This window comes from Hesperophylax consimilis, chromosome 8, assembly GCF_061612785.1.
Source record: "Hesperophylax consimilis isolate HC1 chromosome 8, BYU_Hcon_1.0, whole genome shotgun sequence".
In the NCBI taxonomy this organism is placed as follows: domain Eukaryota; kingdom Metazoa; phylum Arthropoda; class Insecta; order Trichoptera; family Limnephilidae; genus Hesperophylax; species Hesperophylax consimilis.
Window position 1 is genome coordinate 33250022 of NC_142843.1, and position 18075 is coordinate 33268096.

The window sequence follows — 18075 nt, forward strand, 5'->3', positions numbered from 1 at the left end:
CATTGATTTCAAGCAAGCATATGATAGCATAGATCGGGAGTGTCTATATGACATACTACTACAATTCCAGATTCCACCTAAATTGGTTAGGCTCATAAAAGCCACAATGTCAGACTCAAGATGTCAGGTCAAAATAGACGGAAAATTGTCGGAAGAATTTACAGTATCACAGGGACTTAAACAGGGGGACAGTCTGGCTCCCACTCTCTTCAACATTGTGCTCGAACATGTAATACGAAAAACACTAATAGACACTGGCTCCAATATTTGTTTCAAGAGCAGTCAAGTTGTCGGATATGCGGATGACATCAACATTGTCGGAAGATCAATTTCAGCCATTAAGGAGGTCTTCGACCCTTTAGAAACAGCGGCGCGGGAAGTAGGACTGCGAGTTAATGGTGACAAAACAAAAATGATGGTACAGAGCAGGAACCCCTCACACAGAAGAAGAAGTAGTGCACTATTTAAAGACAACTACTCATATGAAGTGGTCGATCAATTCACCTACCTGGGCTCCAGCCTGACAGAGAACAATGAGGATCCAGCAGAAATCAGAAGGAGAATCACAGCAGCCAACAAAACATACTTCTCTTTGCTGCCAGTGTTTAAGTCACGTAGTGTCCACAGAAAAACCAAAATAACCATATATAAGACCATTGTAAGAACTGTATTGGCATATGGATGTGAGGCGCTGACACTGACGGTAAAGATGGCTGAAATGCTGGATACTTTTGAAAGAAAGGTGCTGAGAAGAATATATGGACCCGTGAAAGAGGGCGAACAGTGGCGTATCCGGCACAATATAGAATTGTACGATATATATAAGGCCCCTAGCATCTCTGCACACATGAGACTCCTCAGGCTGAGATGGGCTGGGCATGTACAGAGAATGCCGGATACACGCGTCCCAAAAAGAATTCTGACTGGTCACCCAGGTGGAAAGAGAAAAGTGGGAAGACCCAGACTGAGGTGGGAAGATGAGGTAAGAGGGGATGCAGCACAGCTTCTCCAGGTGACAAACTGGAAGTCAGCCGCTGAGGGCAGGAGGAGTTGGAGGCGACTGTTGCAGGAGGCCAAAGCTCGATATGGGCTGTAGCGCCATCGAAGAAGAAGAAAACCAAACTGGCTACTATACAATGGCCTTTCTTTTGATGGTAAAAACTCTTTAGGGATTTCCGGTCAGATTTTTAGACAAGATATTGTCCGCCAGTGGTACTGACGTAAAAAAATTGTCTGTGGTTATGCCTCTATTGGTACCATATTGAGGTTCCACCAATTCCATAACGAAACGATTGCCTTGATTTATTTCTCTTTTTTTTATTTATCATACCGCTGTATACTTGCATGTTACATATAGTGACCGGATAAATCATCAAAAAAACAAAACAAAAAATTATTAACTGGGTTACGTAGGTTAGGTAAGGATAATTTTTTTTTTTTCATCCTTTCTAATGAATTTATATCACTTTTTAAATGTGTGTTGAATTGTCACTGTGATGAGTTATCATGGAACCGTTACATATATATGCGGTTTTAGCATCTGCAGCAATCCATATTTTGATGCCATATTGAAAATTGCCTCTAAACGCCTCCAAAAGCTTATCCACGGTTATATCAAGCGATGGAGCGTAATTTGATTTACACGCATCTACCAATTTACTGAAAATCGACTTAATTGGCTCTAGCTTATCGCAAGAAGCTTCAAATCTCTCTCATCTTGTCTCTCTTTTATCAAAACGGATGTGACTACGAATATTTATGAACCTGTCTCGAGACATACGAGAGCTGCCGTGAAAACGGCTGACAAAATGGACTTTCACTTATCCACAACTCATTCAAACTTAGTTTTCGGGTACGATTTCTGCCGGAAGCCAGCATTATACCGATGAAAGCATATAATTAATCTTCGGATAATTGTTCAATCCTATTCCCGGGTAAGCGCCCCAATTGACGATTCGTTTTTTGGCATAATTCTATCACCACATCTGCGCTTATAAATAAAGCAAACATTCAAATCAAATCAAATCAAATCAAATCAAAAATTATTTATTGTAAAATTAAAATTACAAAAGGTATAGCTTATGGGTAGACCCCATTCCTCTTATTGTGTTGGCTAATGTACTACCATTTTTCAGGCCGGAAGTTTCGTTGACAATATTGTATTGCCGACGTCTCAATGGTGATGGTGGAAATACACCATTTGAATCCATGTTTTGAAACCAGTATTTCTCCCTCGTTTTAATTTTCACTGGTTACGAGTCTGATTCTTCTAAATTTTCAACCAAATCTTCAGTATCTGAAATGTCATTGTTAATTTCAAACTCAATATCACTATCATAATCAAGTTCTTGCGCTATCTCTTCAGCTGTTAAATTTCTGCCAGTCATTATTCTTCCTGAAAATGGAAACGTTTTTGATAATAATGTAATACGTAGTGTCGCAAAATTGAATATTATAACGAATAAGAAAACAAAAATTAACATTTAAAATAAATATTCAAAAATAAATGTCAGATCAATGAATAAATGACGAAAGCGCACGGATAAATAGGAACATAATACACAATTTTCAATAATATAATATAACGTAATAGTATTGTATCGTACGCATTACGCAATGCTACCCAAAAGCCGAAAAGCAGCTTTCTGACTGTATCGAACATGAAAACACGATTTTATTGCATTTAATTTTAATTGCGACTAAAGTTGAACACCTGCAAGTTTGATGACCCCTTTTCCAAATCGTAATATTTACCAGTTGAAAAATCCTGTTACCAGGCCGCAAAAAGTCTGAATCTAAAGCGCGCTCTACACTCGCGGCGCGAACGGCCGCGAAGGCCGCGAAACGCGAGTGTGGATCTTGTTCACGCCTTCGCAATCTTCGCATTCGCGCTTCGCGCCATTCCCCGATTTTTGTCGGTTTTTTGGCCCGCGACAAAGGATTTGCGGTTTAAAGTCGCGAACAAGACTGAAGCTTTGCGAGTGTGGATGGACACAGTTCACGCGCGGATCGCGGCATATATTCACGGCGTGAATTCACGGCGCGACTTCGCGCGCGATTGTAGAGCCAGCTTAACATGAAACAGTTCGATAACCCTATTTTCTAAAACCAAATCAAAATATTGACAAACCAGTCGCTGGGCGAAATTATTATTCTCACCTAAAAACACCTGCGTCTGGAACGTAAACAAGTTGTGGTGAAGATATTGACGTCACTAGAAGGCTTGCTAGAGAAATTATAAATAGCTAAAAACACCATAATATTCGGCAGTCAAATTTCAAAAATTAACACGAGTGGACGGAACACTTCCAGTTAAAACGCGATCTGTTAATTATAATTATAAATTCCTGAGTGTCAACTGAAATCTGTAGTCGCTTCTGTTCCTCCATCACGGCACAATCATTTTAAAGATTACAACTATTTGCATGAGCTGTTTACGGCCGGCACTCTATCAGCTGAGCCAGACGCATCTGTCATCATTACACTAATGGGGCGTCTCCGTGTGCCGGTTTTTATAATCATGCTGCCGCTGATCACCTAAAGGCTGGCGAATACCTGCTGGCTACCGATTGAACTGCCCACTGACGGTGATCACCTATAGGCTGGCCAATCCCTGTTGCATTGATGCTGACAACCTAGAGGCTGATGAATTCCTCCTGGCTACCGACTGAATTAGCCATTGATGCTGGAAACCTAGAAGCCGGCCAATTCTTCCTGGTTACCAACTGAATTAGCCATTGATGCTGAAAACCTAGAAGCCGGCTAATTTTTCCTGGCTACCGACTGAATTAGCCATTGATGCTGAAAACCTAGAAGGCGGCCAATTCTTCCTGGCTAACAATTAAATTAGCCATTGATGCTGAAAACCTAGAGGCTGGCCAATTCTTCCTGGCTACCGATTGAATTAGCCATTGATGTTGAAAACCTAGAAGCCGTCCAATTCTTCCTGGCTATCAACTGAATTAGCCATTGATGCTGAAAACCTAGAAGCCGGCCATTTTTTCCTGGCTACCAACTGAATTAGCCATTGATGCTGAAAACCTAGAGGCTGGCCAATTTTCCCTGGCTACCGACTGAATTAGCCATTGATGCTGACAACCAAGAGGCCGGCCAATTCTTCCTGGCTACCGACTGAATTAGCCATTGATGCTGAAGCCTAGAGGCTGGCCGATTCTTGCTGGCTACCAATCGAACTGGCCACTGCTCCAGCAGTCGCCTACGCCATTTGCTGTATCGTATGGGGCGATGATGCACAATGCGCTCCAATCTGAAATTATCGCTGAAAGAATTCCGATTGTCTCAGTTTTCTATCTGTGTTTAAATCCCAGTTGAATTGAAATACATAAAACTATTTCTTGTGAATTGGGTTGGCTGTAAAAAATAGGAAGTACCTATAAGCTACACCCCTTTGTACGTTCTGTATACCAGTACAGTAGTTGTTATTAAAATGTGAATTTTGATTCGAATCGTCTTTCTTTTATGATGGTTTGGATAGAACAACTCACGGTGTTTTACTTAAATCATTACCCAGGTTGAGGACTGACATGTGCCGGTGCTTATTATTTACAGTCTTTTCTTGTGCAGGCAAACACGTCCCGTACACTGACCATGGAAAGGTCAGTATAAGGCCTCAATATGTCAGCCTCACAATTATAAAAGGAGGCGGATTACCTCCTATTGAACGATTTTCATCGTAGCATCGGCTCATACGCACCGCTGGATGGGTTCTCCGCTTCATAAGGATATGTCGGCTGAACCCCAACAAGTCATCAGAAGGTCCTCTGAGTGCTGAAGAGACCCGAAGAGCAGAAACATTATGGGTAAAGAAATCTCAAGCAGACTCTTTCGGGGCTGAAATTCGCTCTACCCAAAAAGGCGATACACTACCTGCCGACAGTCGCTTGCGAACTCTAACGCCTTTCCTTGGCCCAGATGGCATCACACGAATAGGCTCACGGTTACAAGCCCTGAAAAGAGTTGCCAGCGGAATACGGATTCCAGTCATTCTGGATGGTGACGAGGCATACACTCGGCTTCTGACACGCCACTATCGTCAAATGGCGGACCATTCGAGCACCGAAAAAACCATAGCGGAAATCAGAGGCAGCTTTTTTATATTGAAATTGCGCACCAACCTCCGCCGAATAGCGCATGAATGCCTAGTATGCCGCATTAGGAGAGCTCAACCACTGCCACCACTGATGGGACCATTACCGGCTGCCATGCTTACCCTTCAAGTGAGCCCCTTCACGCACTGCGGCCTAGACTACTTTGGCCCAATGGAAGTAACAATCGGCAGGCGTCGAGAGAAACTGTACGGGGCATTATTCACCAGCTTGACAACCAGTCCGTACATCTTGAGCTAGCGGCCTCACTAAGTGCCGATTCAGCTATAATGGCAATGCAGCGAATGTCAGCTAGGCGAGGCCAGCCTGAATGTATATTTTATTTTTATTTTTTTTAAAGAAAGACAAACTTTCCCGGGTTACGAATAACCTGACAATTTTTGGAAATCTCCTACTACCACCACATAAAACTGAAAATGTTGTTTGTGTTGTGATGGAGGACTTAGCCAGCCGAGGAATTGAACACACTACGCCTGGGTGGGACTCAAACGCGATGGCAACTCGGCCACCGACCGGTCAATACTCGGATAATTTCCATGGCGCTGACAAAGAAGTGCGAGACGCGCTGAAATCAATCAGTCTAGACCCCAGAGTACAAAACTACATAGCAACACAAAAAACGTCGTGAAAATTTATCCCCTAACATTCTCCCAACATGGGAGAAGCTTGGGAGCACCTTGTGCGCTCTATAAATAGAACCCTCAAGTCAACTATGAAAGATCGCTCACCGAAAGAAGAAACTCTCCTCACGGCCCTGGCAGAAGCAGAGTACATAGTGAACAATCGCCGGCCTACTCATGTCTCTGTCGACCCGAGAGATAAGGAGCCGCTAAACCCTAACAATTTTTTGCTGGGATCAGCAGGAAAGCGACCACACCTCTCATTGTATGTGGCAAAAGAAGAAGAGGTCTACCTAAGGAAACAATGACGAATCAGCCAGCAATTAGCAGATATGTTTTGGCGGCGATGGATAAAGGAATACTTGCCCACGATAGCCGCACGTCAAAAATGGCACCAGCCAGGTACCCCTATCAAAACAGGCGATCTTGTGCTGATCGTGGATCCCGCTTTGCCCCGCAATAGTTGGCCCTGCGGGCGAGTCATTGAAACAGTGCCCTCCGCTGGTGGGTATGTAAGGACCGTTCGGGTCCAGACCAACCGTGGAGAAACCAGCCTCGGAGAGCGTGGTGAAAATTGATGAGTGAAGCTACGTCAAAGAACGGAGAAGAATTGATTTCTAAATCTGTTTTGACACATGAATCTACTACCAGACAAAACTGATTTTAAACTGGAAGGGAACTGATTTTACTACTGAATAGAACACTTAAATATTTCACTTGGAGACTGTTTTGGTTTTTCAGAAGAATTGTTTCTTTTTCAGAGGTAGTTGTTGAACTGACTAAACATTTTAGATTTGGATTTGGATATGATTTATCTTCAGAGTTCCTAAACATGAGTTAACTGACTCTAACGTAATGACAAAATGGATTATCTAAAGATGCTTTACGTGGAATAAAATTTTTAGGTGTTTTTTTTTGGGAAAATAAAATTTAAGATACTATACCGCAACTTGAGACAGGATTTCACTCCTTGCGGAGGATTACTTTAGGTTTTTTATACTTAAAATTTTCATTCTCACTATATTTAGCGAGAGAGTTTGTGGTAGGGTTTTTATGACCGGCTAATCCAGCGAAGAATTTTTCAGATTGTGTAACAATTAAATCCTTTATCAGTGGAATGTTTGTGTCATTGTGTAGAGTGGAAACCCTGATCCACTTTGGCGCATTCAATGCTAGTCGAATGGCTTTGTTTCGCAGGGTTTGTAGTTTTTTATGTGTGAGTGAGATGCATACCCCCAAATGGGTGCAGCGTATATGAAGCCCGGCCTTATGGTCGTCTTGTAAAGAAGTAATTGTCTAATGATAATCGACTTTTTTTACCTAGCATCGAGTGCGGCCATTGACTTATTTGCTGACTTGATTTTTTCTTTAATGTGTTTTTCCCACTTTAATATTGAGTCCAAGGTTACTCCGAGGTATTTTAATGATTTTTCCCATGGAACCTTTTCACCAAATAGATATATAATATATAAATAATATATAAATATATATATACATATATATAATATAATATATAAATATATATAACATAGTATATTAATATATTATATTTGGTGGTTGTTTTGGCTTTCTGCGCGAGAAGACAATCGTCCTCCTTGAGGGACTCCGGCTAATAGAATACGTACTGAGGAGAAAATTTCATCTAATTTGACTTTAAATGTACGATCAGTAAGATAACTATAAACTATTTTTATGAATGAAATAGGGAAGCCCAGAAAAAAACATCTTGTAAAGTAGGCCATTATGCCATACTTTGTTGAAAGCTTTGCTTACGTCGAGCGATAGTATAACTGTATGTTTATTTATATTGAATCCGTCCGTGATGAGTTCGACCACACGGAGAAGTTGATGAGAGGTCGAATGGCCAGATCAAAATCCATGTCGAAAGTCCGGTAAGATTTTATTTTCTTTAACAAATTCATTTAGACTTTCAAGGATGATTTTTTCTAAAATATTTCCTAGGCAAGGAAGAAGGCTAATTGAGCAATGATTTTCTGTTGAAATTGGGTCTTTGCCTGGTTTCGGTATTAATATTACATTAGCTTGTTTAAATTCTTTTGGAAAACAGCGAAGTCTAAGTGATGCGTTACAGTTTGCTTTTGTGGCGCAGATGCCTTTTATCTGGAGACTTTTAAGTACTTTGTTTGAAATGCCGTTGGGTTCGGCTGCTTTATTTATTTTGAGTGAAGCGATTATTTTTTTAATTTCCCTAGGCGATGAGAATTTTATGGGAGAATCATCAGGTTCTGTATTTATAATTGAGTTTAGTTTTGAATCCACCATTGAAACAAAGAATGGGTCATCGTGGTCAGTATTTGGAGAGAATTGAGCTTCAAGGCTGTCTGCGAAGGCTTCGGCCTTATCTGCAGATGAGTATACTACTCCAGTGGGGCCTTGTTGGAAGATATTCTATTCTTTGGTTTGATTTGGAGAGCTTCCAGTAAGCCTCACTGTCGTTTTCAAGAGATAAGATAAACTCATGCCAGCGCTCATTGCGGTATTCACTTAGAGCGTCTCTTACTTGGAGGGATAAACTATTGTAGTGCATTTTTACTATTGGGTTGCAGGTTTTTTGCCACTCTTTACGTATGTAGTTTTTTTTCCCTAATCAGATCTTTGATCTCTTCGGGAATTCCGTGTCGACTTGAGTCGTTGGGTATTTCTACGGATGCCTCGTTGATGCAGGATTTTATTGATTTAATTAAGTTTGAAGTGGCGGTATTAAGACAAGCTACGTCTGGAATAGAAGTTAGCACTGTTGTGTTTTTATTTAATAGATCGCAGAGTTTATGCCATTTGATTTTAGTCCTATTAGGTTTATAAGGGACTAGAGTATTTGAACCTCCTAATAGTGTTAGTAGGATAGGATTGTGATCAGACGCGAGATTGTTTAGTACTCGTAAGGAGTGTAAATGGCTAGTATCTTTGAGAATTACAACGTCGATGACATCCGGCCTACCAGCGTGGTGATGTAAAGTGGGGATGTCTGGAGCATCTATGACTATCGAGTTTGAGAGAGCAAAATTGGCGAGATCTCTACACTTTTTATTATCGTAACGGCTGTGCCATGAGCCGTGTTTGGCATTCAAGTCGCCATCTATTATATTGGTGACTTTTTCAGAAATAAGGGAGTCTAGTTCCGAAGGAATTAATTGACGTTTGGGGGGACTATACACTGAAATGAATTTAATTTGGCCGGAAGAAGTTTCGATTTTAACTGCGGTGGATTCAATATTAGGACTAGAGAATGAATGGGCTAGAGTCTAGCCGCTAGACAATGGTTAATTTTGCTTTTAACAAGGATAGCTGTACCACCACTTTTGTTGGCGGTTCTATCATCGCGGTAGATATTATAATTTGGTATTCTTAGGTTTCGTGATGGCTTTAACCACGTTTTATTTATAAGAAATACATCAAGATTATGATCATGGAGAAATTCAATTATCTCTTCGCGGTATGCTAAAACAGTGCCATTGGCGTTCGTAAGAATCTTTCACCTCTGGTTTTCACCATTGAAGTAATAATCATGTATTGTTTCATAGTGCTTTCACACAAACGAAGTATTGCATTCCGTAAGTCTAAACTTAAACTTTATTGTGCACAGTTTACACCCTCGCTGTGCAAGCGGGTTCCCTACAGAGCATCGGACCATCCGATTTTTGACGCGTTGTCTATTGTGCTTATTTATGAAGGTCTGGATGGAAGAGAGCTCTTTTGCTGCGTTTCGGATGAGAAATTGAAGCTTAGTGGCTCTTTCAATGAGCATTTGTAAGTCGGAACCCGAGGGTTTTGATGGTGGAGGAGGGGGAGGGGGAGAGAGGTATCTTGTGGTATCTGAAGGGACTCGGGTTGACGCTTGAGATGGAATTGTTGGCTGAAAGCCGGGGTTTTAGGAGACCGATGTTCCAGCTGGGAGGAACGGCTTTTGTAAAAGTGAGGCGCAGGCCAGGAGGCAGGCGCTGGGGAAGAGTGAAAGAGGGGAATCTGAGTTTGTTTGGGCTCAGACCTAGTTGAAACATCATCAGCGTGTCGGTGGCTTTGCCGGTTGTTATGCCTGTGAAAATTTTGGTTTTTTTTCTCTATTGATTAAATGATTTGGCTGAGGCCGGGAGGGGCAACCTTTATAGCTGGCGGTGTAAGCACCCTCACAGAAGGCGCACTTGGCAGGGGTATTCCTAGGCTTAGTACAAATGGTTGACCTGTGATGGCCTGCGCATTTAACACAGCGCTCTAGACCGTGCCAGCTATTCGCCGAGTGCCGTGTGCTTGGCAACGAAAGCATTGCCCCATTATTGTTTTGTTGCGTAGACTCTCTACCTGGATCTTCAGATGAAAGATTGTGGTTGAGGTTGAACTGATGTGTCTGGCTCATTTACCTGAGCAGAGGTAGAGGGAACGGGAGAAGGTTACCGAAGTATATTAAATTTGTTCGATACATGAGCTGAAGTTGATGGTTGCTAATCGTTCGGAATTCATCCGGAGACAAGGCGGAATCCTGCCTCATCAGAGGAAGAATAACATTTTTCCATTTCAGACTCTGAGTCGGCATGGGTCGGATAGGGAGAAAATGGCTGCGGAGAAGGGTAACGCCGCAGGGATTGAATTTGTTGGCTTGGAGTTTTATTTGTATAGTAAAATAAAATTTGTTTATTTGGGAAAGTTTGACTATTAAGGTGTATTCGGTTAATAACAGAACAGGCGGAGACGATCCCAGAGTTGAGATGGCAGGAAATCCCCGAAACCCGATACCCTACGCATGTCTGTTCAATACTTTACTAATTTATGCAATAACGAAACTATTACATGTTCTCGGATTTTATTTAAGGTCGGAAAAATTAAAACACACGAGTAGTGACTACAATAGGTTAGACAAGAGTTAGACGTCCTGTAGGGAACAAAAATAAGTTAGGCACACGGTTTTACGAGAAAAGTTTTTAAAAATTTCAATGGTAAAGAGATCACCTACTCTATTTAAACGGAACTAGATTACCACAAAACATATGAAATTCAAATGAATTTTAAGAACAAAAAATTACACAACGCTGAAAATGAGCATTATTTCGAAATAACTCTCAAGATCTTGTTTACTGTATACTCTAATACAGGGGTCGAGGGATTTAGTTTTTTAGGTTTTTTTTCTATGCTACCCATAGACCATAGATACTCGTATCACTTACATCAAATATAAAACACTAAAGGGGAAAGACAACCACATATTGGGCCTTGTCCAGGAGTTCAGGATACCTAAATCTAAAAACCTGCATAGAAAGACGATTCTTTACACTCTGGATATTTATTGGACACTTTGATCTAGTTGATTATCTATCTGCTGAGATTTCTATCTCTGATTTTCAAATAACACACTTTATAGTATTAATTAATTAATTATCGTTAAAAGATAGACGAATACTTAATGATTTTTTATTTTTATTTAAAATAAACATTAACTGGTTTGACTCCCCTGAACTAGTCTCGCTGATAAATTATCATGTACCTAGTAGACCAACTCGATTCATATCGCCATATCATTGTAAAGCGGCCGCTACACTACTCGCTTCGGCGCTTCGACGAAGTCCTCGACGAAGTTAGCCGAAGTCCGAAGTGCGTGCCCACACACTCGTGCAACTTCGCGAGTAGCTCAGTCTCTCGGAGTCCGTGCACTAGGCAACATGGACGTTCAAGTGGCAAATAAAGGATGAAATTAGATTAAATGCTGTTGAAATGAGATCCCTGAGGCGTATAATAATAATAATAATAATAATTGGATAATTTGTAAAGCGCCGTTTTTGTGAAAAATCACCTCAAGGGCGTATGTGTGGTAAAACCATGTTTGATCGTGTGAGGAATGTGGAGATCCGCAAAGAGTGCAAGGCTGATGTAAGCGTAATGAGTAAGATTAAGAAAGGGACGCTTAGATGGTTTGGGCATGTAGAGCGAATGAGCGAAGATAGGAGTGTGACGGCCGGCATAGTCCAGTGGTAACGCATTGGACTACCATTCCGAAGGTCGCGGGTTCGAACCCGGCGTGCGCAAATAAATTTTATTTGATTAATTTGTGTTATTTCACAATTAATTAATTAAAATAATATATAGTATATTTGCGGCACGTTCCAGAGTGGAAGATACTACCAGTATCGCCCTGGTGTAAGACCACCATTCAGAATTGAAACGTTGCTCCAAATGGCTTTAGCCGTGTTTAGTGACTAGATCTGAATAGCCAGGTACTTCCCCACCTTCCTCTTTCCCTTCCCCACTTACCTTCAGCCTCACAACATCCCCCAATTGGGGATGCCATAGTCTCACTGGCTCCAGACGGGAGCAGTTGGGACTCTTGTGCGGTATTCACTATAAAAAAAGGAGGATATATGATGCAAATGTGAATGGTAGCAGAAGTCGGGGACGCCCGAGGAAGACATGGCACGATCAAGTGAATCAGATACTCGAGTCGGGCCATGTTAAGAGTCAGAATAATAGAAGAGTATGTATGAGACGATGTATGAATGTGAATGAGGCAAGGAGTGTGTGCCAAGACCGAGTTGTTTGGCGGTCCGTCCTCTCTGCCTACCCCTGCGGGGAAACGGCGTGATGGTTAGTTAGTTATCTTTATGGTCCCTTTCAATTGGGTCCCAAATAACCGCCTCGGATTGGAGTGTTTCTAGGAACAAAAAAATTAGGTCCTGTGACCACAGTGTAGAAGCCATATTTTATTACGTATAGTCACTATGACTCTGCGCACGCACAACCACCAAACACGACGTCTCGAAGCGAACTGAAGTGAACCGAGTAGTGTGGGCAGACACTTCGTGTTCGAACTTCGAGTCCTTTGACTCGGGCGCATTTACCGACAACAATCGGAAGTCGGGCCAAGCGAAGCGAAGATGCCCGAAGCGAAGCGAAGTTCGTGCCCACACTATCGTATTAGGTCAACTTCGATCAACTTCGCGAGTAGTGTAGCTGGGCTTTATCAATATTGCCACTAACGCAGAACAAAATTCTTTAGTACATCGCCTGCATAGATTAGGAAATGAATACTTTGATATCAATGATGAAGGAAGTCTGTTATCATATAAAAGATGTAAAAAAATATTTTTTACGTATCCAGGAATAGTAATTAAGCATACATTTTGTTTACATTACCGTTACTTTGTTAATTGATATTCATTTATGTTTGGCATAGTTGACAAATAAGTAATTATTATCAATATTTTATTTTTTTAACCTTTTGTACTTGATTTTATATTTTATTATTTATAATTAACTTAACTTTATATTTTACTTCACACTTTACACCGTTAATTACACCTTTTACTTTATATTTAACTTTATATTTAACCTCCACACTTTATACCTTATATTATACTTTTACTTTATGCTGTATACTTACCTTGTACTTTTAACAATATTACGTTAAAGAGACATGTCGTGCCTTTTGTATTTAAAAAATAAAAAGATTACAAAATACTAAAGTATTTTATCAAGACTTTCATAAATATGCTAACGCATAAATAAACATACTCAATTTTGGCAACTGATTGTGGCGATAAAACCTCGCAATAATTCTGAGAAATATTATAATGTATAATAATATTTATCTTTTATGTATATTTCACCCCACTAAATCTCTATCTATGGGTTTATTGATAAATTTATAGAGATTATTTATCTTTATCATACTTTATCAAGTAAGCAGGAAAAAATAAAAAAAGGTGCGCATTTGGAGTTGCGGTTCTCACCCAATCTGGTTATGAATGTAGTGTGATTAATTCGGTGAGTGATTTTTAATTTTTTTTTTCTTTTCCGATTTTATGTCCGGGTTAAATCTTACCCATAGGAAAAACTAAACCCTTCCACACAATTTTCCACAAATGATCATCTAGTCAATCAACATTATGCAAGTGCATTATATAAGCAAAATAAATACAAAACAATACAAGAACAACACTTCAACTAACCAGAGATCAAATGGGAAAATAATTCACCGACTACAGATATTTTCATATCAGAGGGTTCGGCTCGGTAGAACTCCTAACAGGGCCTATAAATCCTACTGATCCCTCAACATAAATATTTAAAAAATCTTTCGTTATCCTACATGTATTCAAAATGACCGACTTTTGAATCTTTATATATAATTTTTTTGATAGATCTAATACGCCTAAATTTTTAATGAGAGAGCTAGATATAATGCCTGTAGCCGAAATAACGAATGGTAATATTTATTTATTTATTTATTTATTTATTTCACGCCTATTAAGGCTTTTACATACATATATATAAAAAATATTTACGAAATTATACATGAAAATAGTGCAGGAAACGACTATTAAAACAATTGCAGAAAAATAAATATAAAGTCAAAATATCACTCAACTTGATTTGATCTACACAGAATGCAGGCACAACATATAAAAAATCCAAAATATTTTTTTCTATTTCAGTTGACAAAATTATTATATGTTAGTCAAATCAAATTAAATACCTTTATTCAAATATTCCACTACTCGATGAAAAAAAAACTTCAATAGGGTATGCTTATATATTGAAATTGATGTACTAAATATATCAACAACATCTGAGTATTTGTTTCCTAGCTGTTGAATCCGTCGCATAGGAGTATGATATTGGGACGTTGACATAGAATTGCTACAATAATATGGTAGGTACTGTCTTGAAACCGACCTGCTTGGAGTATGAAAAGAGATTACATATAATAAATCAGGGGTATCAAACATTGAATTAATGATTTTATACAAACAGGTTAAATCGGAAATAATTCTGCGATCAGATAATTTTATTAAATTTAATGAACAAAGTAAGTTATCGTAATTTAGGTTTTCTCTAGGAATGCCCATTTTGAAATTTACATATCTTAAAAATTTATTTTGGATTCTTTCAATCGCATGTGAATGAACCTCATAATTTGGGGACCAAACCGTGGAATTGTATTCTACATGACTCCTTACTAGTGACATATATAATGTTTTTACAGTATTTACATTATTGAAATCACTAGATACCCTTAAAATAAATCCCAACATTTTCAAAGCTTTATTGGTTATTATTTCAATATGCTTGATAAAGTTAAGTTTCGTGTCAAACCAAATACCTAAGTCATTAATTTCCGAGACAGATACTAACGACATGTTGTTAATGGAATAATCAAAAAATATTGGATACTTTATTCGATGAAACCTCATAATTTGACATTTGCTTATGTTAAGTTGCAAGCGGTTATCACGACACTATATAATTAATCTTGACAAGTTATTTGACAATATATGGCAATCGTTAATGTTTCTGATTGCTTTGAATATTTTCAGGTCGTCTGCAAACATTAACACTTGAACATCATTGAAAATATACAATACATCATTGACAAATAATAAAAACAGGATTGGTCCTAAGTGTGATCCCTGGGGAACACCACTCGTAGCAGTGAATTTGTGTGAAAATGTGCCATCAATTTTAACAGCCAGTAATCTGTCGGTCAAGTAACTATTAAACCACTTATATAGTGAACCACCTATACCGAATTTATGGAGTTTATTCAGCAATAACTCATGATTGACATTATCGAACGCCTTGCTAAAATCGGTATAAATAGAGTCAACTTGACATTTACTAGACATGGAATCAGATATATAGTTTTGATAGGTTAACAAGTTAGTAAGGGTAGATTTTCCAGTAGAGAAACCATGTTGCTTAGGAGAAATGACGTGGTTTAATCGGAAAATAACTTTTTTAAGAAGAATTTTTTCAAAAACTTTAGGAATTGTTGATAAAAGGCACACCGGTCTGTAATTAATCACCTCGTGTTTATCGCCTTTTTTAAAAATAGGCGTAAGAAAGCTGAATTTCCATTTAGTAGGAAAACATCCTGTTCGTAAAGACTGATTAAACAGCAAATATAAAGGATACGCCAGATTGGTAGCACAATTATTCAAAAATACAGGAGGTATTTTATCTGGTCCACCACTTTTGCTTTGATCTAGTAATTTTAGTTCAGTCAATATATCATTATATTCTATGTGGATAAAAGATAAATTAAGATTATGATCAGTAGTAAAATTTGATACTGTACTAGCAGAAACTGGTGTCTCACATTCATAAACGCTTTTAAAAAAATCAGCAAAGTTGTTATTTTTCATTGATTTTGCATAGTTCCAAAAATACTTTACATTTCGATTTTTATAGTCTGAGAATGCCAAATTCTTTTAATCTCATTTCCTAAATCTGTGTGTTTTCTTATTTTTTCATTAACAGATTTTTGAATATTACAGGAATTTGGAATAGCGACATCAATGATATAAGTTATTTTTTGGTATTTTTAAACAAAATTATGTCGGAGAATTCTTTTATTTGATAAATAATTTTAAAAATCCTATTCGTACATACCTCCAAGATATCTCCAAGCGATTAGAGTATCTGCCATACTATTGTGCTAGTTTTCGTAAACAATGTGACGCGTCGACTATGGATTTGAAGTCAGTTGCACGATACTGACAGTGTGGTAGCACGCTACGCTAGTTGCATACACATCTACCACTCGTTTGTCAGAAATGGTATGATTTGAATGTTAAATTTGCTCTGGAGATATTTATGTTTATTTAACTATAATTTACCAGAATACGCAGGAAAGGATTTAGCGGAGAAAGTGTGCATTGAGGTTGGAAAAAAGTTTAATTTTTTTAAAATAATTCTCACATAGTGACGAATGCGCTATATTTAATATTTTAATTATTATTTTTTTTTTTTTATTAATATCAATAGCAAAATTTGTACATTATGTAGGTTTAAAGTATAATATAAGTATATTTTTTGTATTTTTTCACAGTCCTCCTCACTAGGGTTTCCTGTTCTGAGGCGGCCTGTAGTTTTTCTTAAATTTTTGTATTTAGTTTTGAATTGTCTTTACATTGTCTTCATAATGTTTGTAAGTTGATTATTACTTTGATCTCTAAGCCATGTTTTGACTTTTGTTTTAAATATACTCATTTCGTTTATTTTTTTGGTTTCATTTGGTAGAGCATTGAACAATTTTATAGCATGGAATTTATTATTTCTCTGTCCAAAGGATGTGTTCAAACTGGGAGTAATCAGGATATTTTCGCTTTTTGCCCTGGTTGTGTATTTATGTTGCGCAGTGGAGTATTCGGATTTGTTTTTTTTTCAGTTTAAATAAAATATTTTTTGAATATAGTTTCTGTACATTGTAAACATTGAAGTTTTTGAATATTTCTTCTGTCGGAGTTCTAAGCGGAACTTTCAGTATAGTCTTTAATACTCCTTTTTGTGCTATATTGAGCCGCTCTGTGTGAGTGCTCAAGGCAGACCCCCATCTAGTTATTCCGTACTCTATTTGTGATTGACACAAAGCATAGTATACTTTTTTAATATCGTTTATATTGAGGATATTGCGAATGTTTCTAAAGAAGTATATGTACCTGGTTAGTTTTTTTGTAATTACATCTATATGTGAGTTCCAACGGAGATTATCATCAATTTCAATTCCAAGATATTTGATGCTTTTGGAGTGTGCTAAAGTGGGACAGAGGCATGATAAGCCTTGATTTTTTTGATAAATTCCTTGGCATGAATGTAATTTGAGATTAAGGTCCTCTGACGGCTGCCCTCTGGCTGTTTTAGAAAATTTCAGATATTTTGTTTTATTGACATTAAGCGTCAGGGAGTTTCTTTTAAGCCAGTTTTGCAGGAGACCAAGTCCGTGTTCAGCTTCTTTGTAGGTATTTATCCAATCTTTTTCTTTAAATAAAATTACTGTGTCATCAGCAAAACTAATGATTTTTCCTCTTGTTTCTAGGTTACAGATATCATTAATGTATATTAAAAATAATATCGGACCTAGTACGCTTCCTTGTGGTACTCCATGGTTGATTAGGAGAGGTTTGCTTTTTCTCTTGTTAATTTGGACGCTCTGTGTACGCTCCGTCATATAGCTTTTTAGTAAGTTTAGTGTTGTACATGACATACCAATTTTTGAAAGTTTTGAAAAAAGTATTTTGTGATCTATTGTGTCAAAAGCCTTTTGTAAGTCTATGAAGATTGCCAAAGTTTTTTCTCCACTGTCTAAACTTTTAGTGATCATATCGGTAATTTTTTCTATGGCGTCACTAGTACTTAAGTTCTCCCTAAATCCATACTGAGTTTTTGATAATTTTTTATTGTCTTCTAAGTAGGATAAGAGTTGTTTTTTTAGTGTTCTTTCCAATATTTTTGAAATGCATTTAGTAGGCTTATTGGTCGGTAATTGTTTATGTCATTTTTACATCCTTGTTTAAATATTGGTATAACAATCGCTTTTTTGAGGG